Here is a 15,813-nt window from a genome sequence, read left to right on the forward strand (position 1 = left end):
CAACAAAATAAATTACATCCATACAACAAAAGGCATGTTGGCATAAAGTTTACAGTCCTTCCAGATAAAAGCACCATCAGATGTATAGAAGCACATATCATTTGACCTGAGTGCTAATGTTTCAGGCTGTAGAATCTGATGGAGCAGCATGATCTTCACCTTTTTTCCGCCATTGCTCTTGAACAACAAAGCGAATGCCTGATAGTTTGGTTTCAAAACCATTTATATCTTGACGACATTTGTCAACCACTCTTCTTGTTTCCGAAACGACGTCCATTAGGGATTGGACTTGTGTCTGGAGCATAGATATATCACTCTGTCTAGCAGGAAGATTTTGTTCAGTAGGCGATTTGGACGAGGTTACCTTGACAACCAACCCAGAATTATGCAGGAAGGTGCTTTTTGCACTGTTAGTGGAGAGATACTGACGCACTGCAGCAAGAGGTGACATTGTGCCTGTGGTAGCCTCGTCACCTTCAGGTGGTTGTGGTTGTTCAATCATTTGTTCCATAGCTTCCTAAAACTTTGAACTTGTAGATTAGTGTACCAGATAAGTTACTAATGAGACAAAAACAAACAAAGTAGGTTAAATGTTTATACATAACTTATTTTGGTGAACTACTGTAATACATTAGCATGTATTGTAGTGCCAACTACATAATAAAATCACTTTTGGAACATATGTCCATGTAGCATGCCTAATGTATTGTCTATTTCCTCACATTCATTGACATCTAAGGATAAAGAGACATGGTTTAAAGTAGGATGAACATAGTATGACATCATTCATATCATGGGCAAATAGATATAAAACAAGCATGCCATGTAAGGTGAAATGATACGTTAAGACAACTATGTATAAAAGTGAATAGAGTAACTGACATTGGCTGCAAACCAAGTAGTTAAATGAACACATCACAGTACGAATCAGTTCAAAGGCAGGAGGAGTAAGGACTTACAACAGCGGGTTGAACTGGTGTGCTCATGCCCTTCATCTTGCTGGTGTGGCAATCCTTGAAGATTTGCACTGCATTCAGTTCAGGTTCTTTTTGGTCCGCACGGGCTTTCTTCTGTATTTGGAACAAGTCAATATAGATACGATAATATGGCACAAAAAAAGAAGGAAGTAGCAGCTATTTACAAGAGCCTCGTAGTGTGGAATATAGCTACGAGATCCTGTTGTCTGTTGGAATTTCACTTTAGAACGGTTGGTTTTGTTCTTCAAACAGTTAGCCTAGAACAAGATACACTTGTAAGGCACATACATAAATACAAGTTCAATATGTGGTCTGATCAAATATATATAGCCTACCTGATACTTTGGATCAGACTAGTGTTTAACGAGGGCTGTCCAGTCTTCATCTGTAAGATATTCCACTGGAGATGTTTGGGCAATTTCATTGTTAGCCTTTCCTTCAAAGTGAGATTTTCTAAGGTGGTACCGATACTGTCGGAGAGCAGACTGAAAAACATGAGTGCATGCTTGTTTAGTTGCATCATCTTTTGGATCCAACTTTAACCTCATCTGTTGAAAAAAGAATGTGAGTCTTATTAGGAGGAAGCTAGAAAGTATGGGACAGAGCAAGACAATATTACTAATTGCGATGAATAACATTACTTACGGATAAATGGTCAAGGAAGGTGTTAAACTAGGTATTGTCTTTCTCATTCCTGTACTGGATCCACGTTGGGAGGATACATGCATGACACCTAACGGCAACGGCTGCCTCTGATACTAACTTGGCTGACTCTGTAGCATCACGTGGCCTTTTAAAACCTGCCTCAAAATGGATCTCCATTCTTCCTCCTTTAGATTTTGTTAATCTGTCAAGCATTATCCCTGATGTCTGTTTCCGCTTGCGCCGTGGTGCTAGTTCAACAATGAATATGGAAAGTGTTAGTGTACATCAAACTATGAGAGTACATATAAAGGAGCATGCAGCTACAACTTGACTCGGTCAGGTACCATCTTGGTGTTGATGCTCATGAGGTTCATCTGATCTTGCCAAGTCCTATTGTGTCAGCAGTGCTTCGGAAGTAGTGTTAGGTGTGAAGGCAGCTTGGGAACTGGCCAGTTCTGGAGTAAACAAATGAGTAACTCATTGAGATGCTGGTACAGTTGAAGCAGATGTTGCAGCTGGTGGAGCAGGTGATACTATGTTTGTAGATTTAGCCGGTGGACTTGGACCTTCTACTACACTATAAGTACCATCAGAATCTCGAAGGCAGATCCTTTTCCGTTTCACCCGACGAGTAAGACCACTCCCTACTATATTATTTTCCTTGCTCTTTTTTGACTTTGCCATGTCAAGCCGTACCCACAACACAAAAGAATAAAATCGCTCTTCAGAACTCATTGATGCATGATACAGACAAGCAATACTTTGATGTAAGACAACCGTATGAGGATGGAATATGTAAGAAAAACAGGACGACATGACATATTCACAGCTACGATGTGCAAACTAAGCATAAGGATTTTCAAGAAAATAGAAGTAATGCAAGCTAGACACCATATGAAAGATGCAACTAATATTACTCTGCCAAGTTAAAAGTGTATTGTCATAAGTGGCAATTCGAAAATTAGAAGCAGTACAATGTAGAAATCAATGCAAGATGCAACCACTATCAAATTGCCATGTTAAAAGCGTCCAATCACGAGTGACTGATGCGAGATACACAATAGCAGTACTTTGATGTAAGAACATGGTATGATAGATAGATGCAGTGTATTCTAGACACAGAAAGCCATGTCATATGCACATGTATAACGTATAAACTCAGCAGGTGCATTTTAATCAAAATAGAAGAAATACAGGCTAGACAACATATGCAACATGAAACCAATTATCACACTGTCAACTTAGAGCAAGCACGTGCGATGGTGGAGTACGGGAGATGAACTCATCATGTAGACTTGGGACTTCAACTTCATTAGCAGTAGCAGTGGAAAATCTAGAGAGTCTCTATTTGCGTTGGTGCGGAGGACCACCAACATCCCCTAACTTACTCTTTTCCTTCCTATTTTCTGATATTGCCTTATGAAGTCAAAACCACAAGAAGATGAATAAAATTAGCTCTGCATAACTGGTTGATGCATGATACAGACGAACACTACTTTGATGTAAGGCAAGCGCATGATAGGAGGATGGAATATATGCAAAAAAGACAGCGTTTCATATTCACACGTACGATAGGAGGATGGAATATGTATGAAAAAATAGTAAGCGGAAGGCATTTCAACAAAATTAGAAGAAATGAAAGCTAGGCACCATATGAACATGCAAGCAATATCACTCTATCAGGTAAAAAGTGTCTTGTCGTAAGTGCCATTTCAATAAATTAGAAGCAGTACAAGCTAGAAGACAATGCAAGATGCAATCTACATCACAGTCCCAAGTTAAATGTGTCTTATGGGTAAGTGATCGTTGCAGGTATAAGTTGTAAGCTACGCAGATGCAATTCAACATAATCAGAAGCAATACAAACTAGACATCATACGGAAAACGCAACCACATATAACAGTTCCAAGTAAGAGCAAGCACCTGTGATGGTGGAGTAGGGGATATGTGCTCATCATGTACACATATGTTCTAGAAATAGGAACACGTGTCATATTCACAGGCATTATGTGTAAAGTAAGCAGATGCAATTCAAGTTAGAAGTAATACAATCTAGACATCATACGCAACATGCAACCACATATAATAGTGCCAAGTTAGAGCAATCACCTATGATGGTGGAGTAGGGGAGATGTGCTCATCATCTACACAGCTCGTTGACTGTCCAGCCTTGTGTTGTCTTGCGAATCTTGTTGGGAGGATGGCGGAGTAGAATCTGTAGAGACCCCCTATTTGAGTTGCTCCGAAGGACCACCATCATCCACTGCTGGACTAATTTCCTTCAGTTGTAATGATTTTGCATTGTGAAGTCAAACCGATAAGAAAAAAGGAATAAAATTTGCTCTTCAGAACTCATTCATGCATGATACTGACGAACACCACTCGGATGAAAGGCAAACACATGATGCGAGGATGGAATATGTATGAAAAATAGGATGGCATGACATATTTACACCTATGATGTGGTAACTAAGCAGAATGCATTTCAACAAATTAGAAGCACTGCAAGCTAGACACCATATGAAAGATGCAACCAATATCACTCTGCCAAGTTCAAAATGTATGGTGTTTCAACAAATTAGAAGCAGTACATGCTAGAAATCATATACAAGACACAACCAATATCACAGTGGCGACTTAAAGGTGCCTTATCATAAGTGACTGATGCGGGATATGCAAGAACAGTAGTCTGATGTAGAAACAGGAACACATGCCATATTCACAGGCATTATGTGTAAAGTAAGTAGATGCAATTCAACAAAGTTAGAAGCAATACAAGCTAGACATCATACGCAACATGCAACCACATATAATAGTGAGAAGTTAGAGCAAGCACCTGCGATGGTGGAGTAGGGGAGATGTGCTCATCATCTACACAACTATGTTGACTATCTAGCCTTGCGTTGTCTTGCGAATCTTGTTGGGAGGATGGCGGAGTAGAATCTGTAGAGAACCTCCATTTCAGTTGCTCGGAAGGACCACCATCATCCAATGCCTTGCCAATTTCCTTCAGCTTTATTGATTTTGCATTGTGAGGTCATACCGACAAGAAAAAGGAATATAATTCGCTCTTCAGAACTCATTCATGCATGATACTGATGAACACTACTCTGATGAAAGGCAAAGTCATGATACGAGGATGGTATATGTACGAAAAAATGGACGGCTTGACATATTCACACCTATGATGTGGTAACTAAGCGGAAGGCACTTCAACAAATTAGAAGCACTGCAAACTAGACACCATATGGAAGGTGCAATCAATATCACTCTGCCAAGTTAAAACTATCTCGTCATAGGTGGCGTTCATCAAACTAGAAGCAATACATGCTAGAAATCATATTCAAGACGCAAACCAATATCACACTGCCAACTTAAAGGTGTCCCATCATAAGTGACTGATGCAAGATACACAAGAAGAGTAGTTTCATGTAAGAACATGGTGTGATAGACAGATATAGTATGTACCAAAAACAGGAAAGCGTGTCATATTCACATGTATCATGTGTAAGCTAAGCAGATGCAGTTTACACTAATTAGGAGCAATACAAGCTAGACACCATATGCAACATGCAACCAGATATCACACTGCCAAGTTAGAGCAAGCACCTTGGATGGTGGAGTAGGGGAGCGGAGACTTGGACCTTGTAATGCACTATCAGTACAAGGAGAATTGGTACAGATGCTCCGTTTATGTTGCTGTAGAGGACCACCATCATCGCCTTCCTTACTCTTTTCCTTCCTCTTTCTTGATTTTGCCTTGTCAAGTCAAACCCACAAGAAAAAGGAACAAAATTTGCTCTTCAGCACTCATTGATGCATGATACTGACGAACACTACTTTCATGTAAGGCAGCTGCATGATAGGAGGATGGAATATGTATGAAAAACAGGACGGCGTGACATATTAACATGTATGATGTATAAAGTGTAAACTAAGCACAAGGTGCTTGAACTTGTTAGAATCAATGCAAGCTAGAAACCATATGAAAGATGAAACCAATATCACTCTGCCAAATTAAAAGGGTGCCCTAACAAATGTATTTGACCAAATTAGAAGCAATACATGACAATAGGCTAGAAATAATATGCAATATGCAACAAATAAAGGTGACTCATCGTAAGTGATTGATGCAGGATACAGAAGAGAGGTAGTTTCACGTAAGAACAAGGTTAACACATAGATGTAGTGTGTACCAAAAATAGGAAGGCATGTCATATTCACAGGTATAGTGTGTAAACTAAGCAGATGCAATTTACCCTAATTAGAAGCATTACAAGCTAGACACCATATGCAACATGCAACCACATATCACACTGCGAAGTTAGAGCAAGCACCTGTGATGGTGGTGTAGGGGAAGTGCGGTCTTCAAGTACAGAGCTACGTTCAATATCTTCATTTAGGCTTGCTGTTTCTTGAGAATCATGTGGAGAGGATGAAATTGCATTCTTTATAAGAGTAGTGCGTCTCATATTAACCCACATGCATGAATGTCTCATCATAAGCGATAGATGCAGGATACACAAGAACAGTAGTTTGATGTAAGAACATGGTGTGATAGGCAGATGTAGTATGTACCAAAAACAGGAAGGCGTGTCATATTCGCATGTATAATGTGTAAGCTAAGGAGATGCAATTTAACAAATTAGGAGCAGTACAAGCTAGGCACCATATGCAACATGCAACCAGATATCACACTGCCATGTTAGAGCAAGCACCTTGGGTTGTGGAGTAGGGGAGATGAGATTTGGAACTAGCACTGTAGTACGAGTAGCAGGAGAATCTGCAGAGATCATCTGTTTTAGTTGCTCCAGAGGACCACCATCATTCCATGCCTTTGTCCTTTCAGATTTTGCCTTGTCAAGTAAACACACAAGAAAAAGGAATGAAATTCGCACTTCCAAATTCGTTGATGCATGATACTAACGAACACAACTTTTATGTATGGCAACCACATTGTAGGAGGATGGAGTATGTATGAAAAACGCTAAGCAGAAGGCATTTCAACAAATTGGAAGCAATGCAATCTAGACACCATATGAAAGATCCAACCAAAATCACTCTATGTGTCTCATTATAAGTGGAACTTCAACAAATTAGAGGCAATACATGTTTGAAATGATATGCAAGATGCAACCAATATTACACTATCAACTTGAAGGTGTATCGTCAGAAGTGATTGATGAGGGATACACAAGAAAAGTAGTTTGATGTAAGAACATGGTTAATAGAAAGACGTAGTGTGTACCAAAAATAGGAAGGCATGTCATATTCACAGGTATAATGTGTTAACTAAGCAGATGTAATTTACCCTAATTAGAAGCATTACAAGGTAGACACCATATGCAACATGCAACCATATATCACACTGCCAAGTAAGAGCAAGCACCTGCGATGGTGGTGTGGGGGAATTGCGGTGATCAACTAGAGAGCTACGTTGACTATTTTCATTTAGCCTTGCCGTTTCTTGAGAATCATGTGGGGAGGATGACACTGCACTCTTTAAACGAGTAGGGCATCTCACAGTAACCCACCCGGGTGACTGTCTCATCATAAGTGATTGACGAGGGATACAAAAGAGCATTAGTTTGATGTACGAACATGGTTAATAGACATATGTAGTATGTATCAAAAATAGGAAGGCATGTCATTACTCTAGGTCGCAAGAGCATAAAGAAAAGAGAAAACAATGATGTGTGCGGCAGCTACCTAGGGCACCCTAGGGTAGGGGTCTCCACTACATATCCTTTTTTTGAAAGCGCCTCCACTAAAAATCGGCTTCTCCCTCGTCCTCTTGAAGAAAACCGATGATGATTGTGGCGGTAGGGTTTGTAGGAGTACTACGGCATGCGGGGCCACGTCGTAGTAAATGGCTTCGAGTCGACGCATGTCTGGGCCGCTTGGTTTTACGGGAGCGAGGCAGCATTTTGGGTTCGGGGACCAGTGGAGATATAGTACGTACAAAAAATTGTGGACGTAGGTTCGACCGAAAGGCAATGATGCATTGAACGCATGAGATTTTGAAACCAAATTATGAATAAATACACACTATAGCATGTAAAGCTTTGAATCATATATGCATGATGTAGATGTTCGTTTAGTTCTTATAGTTCATCTCATTCAAAATCAATTAGTTTTATAAAAATGTTAAGATTCATGGTGTTGTGCATTGTAAAGCATAAATTAAAAAACAAATAATGGCAATTCATTTAGAAAAAAACAATTATGATACAGAAGATTCTAGAACAAAGGAGAAGTGCTTGTGTTTTGAGGTTTGTGCATTATGCTTAAGTTCAACCATGGAGTCTTCTAAATTGTACATGTGGCAGATCTAGTGGAATGTTGATGATATCCAACGGCCAGTAGTGCTCGGATTCACCATCTCTGCACTGTCGGATTAGCTTCATCCAGTGACTATCTTTCAAAGTTATTGGCACACTATATAGTTCTTGTGCCATAGTTGCATGTTTTGGAAAAAAGCTACTAGTGGGTTGTACTATCTATTTAGGAACAGAAGGTGTATACATGGAAGTTGTAGGGAAAGAGATGACATGGAGCATCTCAATTCCTATGAGTAGGGATTGGAAAAGAGATGTCATTTGGTTCACATCATAGGAACTTTTCTATTGAATCTAGAGATGACATGTATCTCAATTCCTATGAGGAGGGATTAGAAAAGATATGTAATTTGGTTCAGATCATAGGAACTTTTCTATTGAATATACACTAATGTTTATTTTCCTTTGAAATTAGGGGAGTATAGGAATCCATTCATATGAACAAAGTGGCTCTAAAGCTATAGAAATGATATCATGTTTATTTCCTTTGAAATGTGGAGTATATGAATCTATTCCTATGAACCAATTGGCTCTAAAGGAAAAAATCCTATAAAAATCATATCATATAGAGTTCCTACGATATTCCTCGACACCAAAGGATGGTTGAAATTGATGCGGGTGATACGATGGTCTTATTTTGTAGACTCCTCCCCCATCTTGTTACCTCTCGAAGATGAATGAAATGATATATATAGGGTATTCTACATGTGCAATTTGGTACACGAAAACTCGGTAAAAGTTTGTGAGGTTCGAATTTTCAATAAAGCTATATGCACTGCATTTCGGAACGGAGGGAGCATATGGCAGTTGCTAACACTCACATGGAAGATTTGTGTGTAGGAGGAGTGTCTGTTCTGTTAAATGACATGGCAAAACTGACACTGTCAGATGCCGATCTAATGGTTCTTATGGCGTTCGTCAAGAAAAGGCTTGTGGCGAATGTTTGTCGGATAATGATTTATGGACACATGCATTGCATTGATACATGCCCCCTCCCTCTCACGCACACGCACCCTCATGAGTCACGACTCTCCCGAGTCCTCTCGCAGACTCGCACGTCACACCCACCGTCTATCTGCAGGTAGACGTCACGCACATATGTGCTCTTCACACCCTACCCTCAAAACTTCTAAAAAACAAAAGACGTCGCGCACATTTTATTTTTGCTCACACGTCACACACTTATACTATTACTCTTGCGGCGAACGTTCTTTGGGCACAGTATATTGTACTCTCGTGAATAGAAGCGATGCACGCATGCACTAGTTCTCTCACACCCACTCACTGATATACGTAGGAGCGCATTTTTTGAAGCTGGTACAACAAAATTACTCCACTATATATATAAGCAGGAGCCTTAGCGCTTGCTTTACTAGGGTTCCTCTCGTTCACTCTCTCATGCTCTCCATATCTAAGCACGACATAGGTGGCCACACTCTCTCTCAGCTCACGGCTGGTCACAAATCAGGCCGGACAACCTCAACCGGGGCAGGGGTGTAGGTGCATCGTTCACGCTGTCGTCGGCAGCGAGGGAGGAGACCAACGGCTGCCCGCGCGTCCCGATCGGCGGCCGTGTCGTTCTCTCTGAGAGAGCGCCGGCTCGAGAGTGCCTCCGACCCCTTCTTCCTCCCTGTGGTATTGTGGCCAAGATGCGGCCTCCCGACGCCGTCTTTGCCACATGACGACGACCCTCAGATATACATTCCTTCTTAATCTGCCTTGCTCTACTGCCCCAGCTCCATTCGTGTGGATCTTTTTCTACTTCCGTCCGTTGTTCCAAAGCCACCTAGACTTTTACTATTATTAGAGGTAAAGCTAGTTCATACAGTCGACTCTAAGAGTTGGTTCAAACAGGGAAGAAAGTGGGAAAGCTGTAGCATGAATCTAGGACTTGGTTCTAAGAGGAAATGGGGGAAAGTAGTAGATACTGGCTACCCAACCGGTCTCTTGGTTGAAAAGACAAAGAAAGCATGGTGGATGGCGAAGGGTGGGGGGAAGTGGACCTATCTCTTGGTTGAAAAAGGAAAGAAAGTGACGGGTGTTGGGGGACAACGCAAATGAGAATGAGCAGGCCTAGATTTCCTATGCTCACATAGGAAAATGTCGCCGAGGAGATAAAAATGGGACAAATGCAGACATGTTGCCTGAGTGTTTGCCGCTCTCGGCAGCCACATCTGCCTCACCACTTTATGCCCCTGCTGTCCCTACGCCCATATCACTATCGTTAATGTAAAATCACATGAAGCATTAAGCAATGCCACCTAATGTCACTATAAGTAATGGTCTAGTGCCGTCGATAAATTGAAGCAATGCCACCACCATTTTATGAAGTGCATCCATCTTGCTTTATTTCCCATGAATTGTGTTTTTGCAGTTACACTTAACTCTCACACCGCTAACATTGCTTCATCCCAGTGGAACTGCACAAATTTGATTGCACATTTACTGACCATGTGCTACTCTCATGACAGTAATACTAATGCTATTGTTCTGCATGTTAATCTAGTGGCATTGTTGATGTGATGTGATGCTACTTACTTAGGGACTCTTCATACTGTCAATCTAGTGCCAATTATAACACAATAGATGCTGCTGTTAATCATACGCCACTGCAAATATCTGTCACTGTTTAAATAACCGTATTTCGTATTTGCGCAAATAGGGATGTCTATCTCCATATCGTTTCGGGATGTCTGTCTCTGTATCGTTTCTATCCGCGCAATCAAAAGCACACACCTCAGTTTTAGTACAACTGCACAAAATGAGATGGCTATCCCTCGTTGTCGTCGTCTAACCTCCAGTCTTCAAGGTATTCCTACATTGGTAGTAACTAAGGTAGAATGACCAACGCAATCTAAAAGAAGTTGATTCGTATGTTTTACTTCCTGATTGCAGTGCAGGGACGAGCAAAAACAACTACATCCTTGTCCGGAATGCACTTTCTACCAGTTCATCCATGGACCGAGGACTAGCTGGCACGGCTGTACGGCGGTTTTTTGGACAGGTGCGCGGACAAGAGGCATTGTGGTCTTCTTATTTCTACAAATAGCGGTGCTTAAATTTAGTGGAATGCACAAGAATTTCACCTGGTCAGTACACTGCATGGTTCAGTTCAGCATTCCAGCTGAGACCACAATTATAATTGGTTATTCTGGAATGAGAGAACCTAACCCTGGATGGTGGCAACAAGAAAAAACCAGAGTGAACTCTAGGAAATTTAAGCCTGCCGGGTGGCCCTTTGCTCAGAGAAGCCTTGCTTGTTTTTTCCTGATTTGTAAACCTTCTCACAACTTTGTCTTTTGCTGTGAACTAGTATATGTTTGTTATGTTCTATGAATCATTGAGATGTATAAAATTGCTTAACTTATGCTTTTCAAGTTTTTTATGAAGACGAATTTAATGTGAGTGTTCCACATGAGTGCTGGACTAGCGTGTGAACGTTTGGAATTTACATTGTGGCCTCAGTTAATTGCATGAACCACTGTAACAAGATACATAGTTGCTTATATGCCAGACAACAGATTGTTGATTGTTAGCTGGTCGATAGCCTAGTGTTGAAGCGACCTGAGCCAATGTGCCGTGTTTTGCACAACTGCTTACAAGTGGGGTAGCACCAACAGTGTTTACAAGTACTTATGTATATGTCGGTGCACAGTTATCGAACGAGTGCTCTATTTCATCAAAACACACACTGCTCGTATGATAAACTGCGACAACTTATGTCTTACCATGCCATATTCATGAAAAAACAAGTGAGGACGCATCTGTTTTGGCAACAATTACGATGGTTCTCACATGATTCATGGGCACACAAAAGTAGCAGCAGTTCCCATAGACGGATTCAAGCAGAGTACTAGCCCCAGAGGGGTCGATAACAGGCATGGTTCAGATAATTAGACACAATCCAAACTACTATTAAACACAAGCTGGGGCAACTATTTCATGCCTCGATCTAATTTGGGCTGGACACAAGACGGACCTTGCCATGAACATCATCGAGGACGTCCCGCAGCAGCTCAATCCTATGAACCTTCATGAAGACAACCTTGTGGCCTTGCCACTGATAAACTTGTTTGTGGAGGCATGCCACATATTCTTCCTGTGTAAGCTTGACAAGAACAGTATGCCTCACAAACAAAGGAGTAGCTTTGAACTTCGTGTGCTTCAGTACACCCTGGACAACATGCCTGACAACAGTGAGGCCGGAATACAACTCTTCATTGGTATAACCGCAAATGGCTTCCAGGATCCAGCAGCCTGAGAACTCTGTTTTCCCAGTGCGTATATTCAGGTCATCTGCCTCATAGCGAGTGACATGTACAACCTCTGCATCAGGGTTCTATTGAAACAGAAACAAATTCTGAATTACTTTTCAGTATAAGAAACACAAGTTATTTAAACCACTATGTATAGCATGGCATCGAAGCTAATAAAATTTTGCATTATTAATCACCACATACTTAGATGAAAAACCACAATCGAGATCGGCAAAGAAGAAAATCACCTTGGGCAGCTCAGCAGGGGGGACACATCCTCGAAGGGGGAAAACTGCTCCTGCAGTGCCATGGGGGCTGTAACCTCAAACGGGGCGTTGACCATCTCAGTAGTGGCCGTGAGCGTATCTGGGGTCGGCTCTGTGGCTGACTCCATCTTCTTGGAGCTCTCTATCTCGTGGGGATCAGCCTCCCGCGTTTGCTCCAATATCGGCAGATCTTTTCCTGGTTCTCCTTGGTCCATCATGAAACTGACGAATACTAGGATACCACTAAAAGGAAAACACAATCGCAATGACAATGAAACAAAAAAGGGAGTGAGGATCGGTTACTGCTTTGCAAAAGTTCTTTTTTTCTCTGAACGAAAATATACCAACATCACGGATCCGCTTACCTTCCCTTCGTTGGGAGAGAAGAACAGTGGCAGATATGAGTGTTGCCTTTCTTGAAGACGGTGAGGGAGAAGGGGATTCAGCGAAGAGTGAAATCATGGTTGCTTCGTCCGTCAAACTTAGACTGCGAGGGGGGTGGGGTATTGTGATACGACCGTGTTGGAAATATGCCCTAGAGGCAATAATAAATTAGTTATTATTATATTTACTTGTTCATGATAATCGTTTATTATCCATGCTATAATTGTATTGAAAGGAAACTCAGATACATGTGTGGGTACATAGACAACACCATGTCTCTAGAAAGCCTCTAGTTGACTAGCTCGTTGATCAACAGATGGTTACGGTTTCCTGACCATGGACATTGGATGTCGTTGATAACGGGATCACATCATTAGAAGAATGATGTGATGGGCAAGACCCAATCCTAAGCCTAGCACAAAGATTGTGTAGTTCGTATGCTAAAGCTTTTCTAATGTCAAGTATCTTTTCCTTAGACCATGAGATTGTGCAACTCCCGGATACCGTAGGAATGCTTTGGGTGTACCAAACGTCACAACGTAACTGGGTGGCTATAAAGGTGCATTACAGGTATCTCCGAAAGTGTCTGTTGGGTTGGCACGAATCGAGACTGGGATTTGTCACTCCGTGTAAACGGAGAGGTATCTCTGGGCCCACTCGGTAGGACATCATCATAATGTGCACAAGGTGACCAAGGGGTTGATCACGGGATGATGTGTTACGGAACGAGTAAAGAGACTTGCCGGTAACGAGATTGAACAAGGTATCGGTATATCGACGATCGAATCTCGGGCAAGTACAATACCGCTAGACAAAGGGAATTGTATATGGGATCGATTGAGTCCTTGACATCGTGGTTCATCCGATGAGATCATCGTGGAACATGTGGGAGCCAACATGGGTATCCAGATCCCGCTGTTGGTTATTGATCGGAGAACGTCTCGGTCATGTCTACATGTCTCCCGAACCCGTAGGGTCTACACACTTAAGGTTCGATGACGCTAGGGTTATAAAGGAAGTTTGTATGTGGTTACCGAATGTTGTTCGGAGTCCCGGATGAGATCCCGGACGTCACGAGGAGTTCCGGAATGGTCCGGAGGTAAAGATTTATATATGGGAAGTCCTGTTTTGGTCACCGGAAAAGTTTCGGGTTTTATCGGTAACGTACCGGGACCACCGGGAGGGTCCCGGGGGTCCACCAAGTGGGGCCACCGGCCCCGGAGGGCTGCATGGGCCAAGTGTGGGAGGGGACCAGCCCCAGGTGGGCTGGTGTGCCCCCCCCCCCACAAGGGCCCAAGGCGCCTAGGGTTTGGGGAGGGGGCGCCCCACCTTGCTTGGGGGGCAAGTTTCCCCCTCTCCACCCCTTGGCCGCCCCCCTAGATGGGATCTAGGGCTGGCCGCCGCCCCCTAGGGGTGGAAACCTAGGTGGGGGCGCAGCCCCCTCTCCCCCTATATATAGTGGAGGCATAGGAGCAGCCCAACACATGAGTTTCTTCTCCTGTTGGCGCAGCCCTACCTCTCTTTCTCCTCATATCTCGCGGTGCTTGGCGAAGCCCTGCTGGACTACCACGCTCCTCCATCACCACCACGCCGTTGTGCTGCTGCTGGATGGAGTCTTCCTCAATCTCTCCCTCTCTCCTTGCTGGATCAAGGCGTGGGAGACGTTACCGGGCTGCACGTGTGTTGAACGCGGAGGTGCCGTCCGTTCGGCACTAGGATCTCCGGTGATTTGGATCACGACGAGTACGACTCCTTCAACCCCGTTATCTTGAACGCTTCCGCTTAGCGATCTACAAGGGTATGTAGATGCACTCTCCTTCCCCTCGTTGCTGGTTTCTCCATAGATAGATCTTGGTGACACATAGGAAAATTTTGAATTTCTGCTACGTTCCCCAAAAGTGGCATCATGAGCTAGGTCTATTGCGTAGATTCTTTGCACGAGTAGAACACAAAGTAGTTGTGGGCGTTAATTTTGTTCAATATGCTTACCGTTACTAGTCCAATCTTGTTTCGACGGTATTGTGGGATGAAGCGGCCCGGACCGACCTTACACGTACACTTACGTGAGACAGGTTCCACCGACTGACGCACTTGGTGCATAAGGTGGCTAGCGGGTGCCAGTCTCTCCCACTTTAGTCGGAACGGATTCGATGAAAAGGGTCCTTATGAAGGGTAAATAGAAATTGGCATATCACGTTGTGGTTTTGCGTAGGTAAGAAACGTTCTTGCTAGAAACCCATAGCAGCCACGTAAAACATGCAAACAACAATTAGAGGACGTCTAACTTGTTTTTGCAGGGTATGCTATGTGATGTGATATGGCCAAGAAGAATGTGATGAATGTATGTGATGTATGAGATTGATCATGTTCTTGTAATAGGAATCACGACTTGCATGTCGATGAGTATGACAACTGGCAGGAGCCATAGGAGTTGTCTTTATTTATTGTATGACATGCGTGTCATTGAACAACGCCATGTAATTACTTTACTTTATTGCTAACCGGTAACCATAGTAGTAGAAGTAATTAGTTGGCGAGACAACTTCATGAAGACACGATGATGGAGATCATGATGATGGAGATCATGGTGTCATGCCGGTGACGATGATGATCATGGAGCCCCGAAGATGGAGATCAAAAGGAGCAAAATGATATTGGCCATATCATGTCACTATTTGATTGCATGTGATGTTTATCATGTTTATGCATCTTATTTGCTTAGAACAATGGTAGTAAATAAGATGATCACTCGTTAAAATTGCAAGAAAGTGTTCCCCCTAACTGTGCACCATTGCGAAAGTTCGTCGTTTCGAAGCACCACGTGATGATCGGGTGTGATAGATTCTTACGTTCACATACAACGGGTGTAAGCCAGATTTACACACGCGAAACACTTAGGTTAACTTGACGAGCCTAGCATGTACAAACATGGCCTCGGAACACAAGA

Source organism: Triticum dicoccoides, chromosome 5B (genome assembly GCF_002162155.2).
Source record: "Triticum dicoccoides isolate Atlit2015 ecotype Zavitan chromosome 5B, WEW_v2.0, whole genome shotgun sequence".
Lineage (NCBI taxonomy): Eukaryota > Viridiplantae > Streptophyta > Magnoliopsida > Poales > Poaceae > Triticum > Triticum dicoccoides.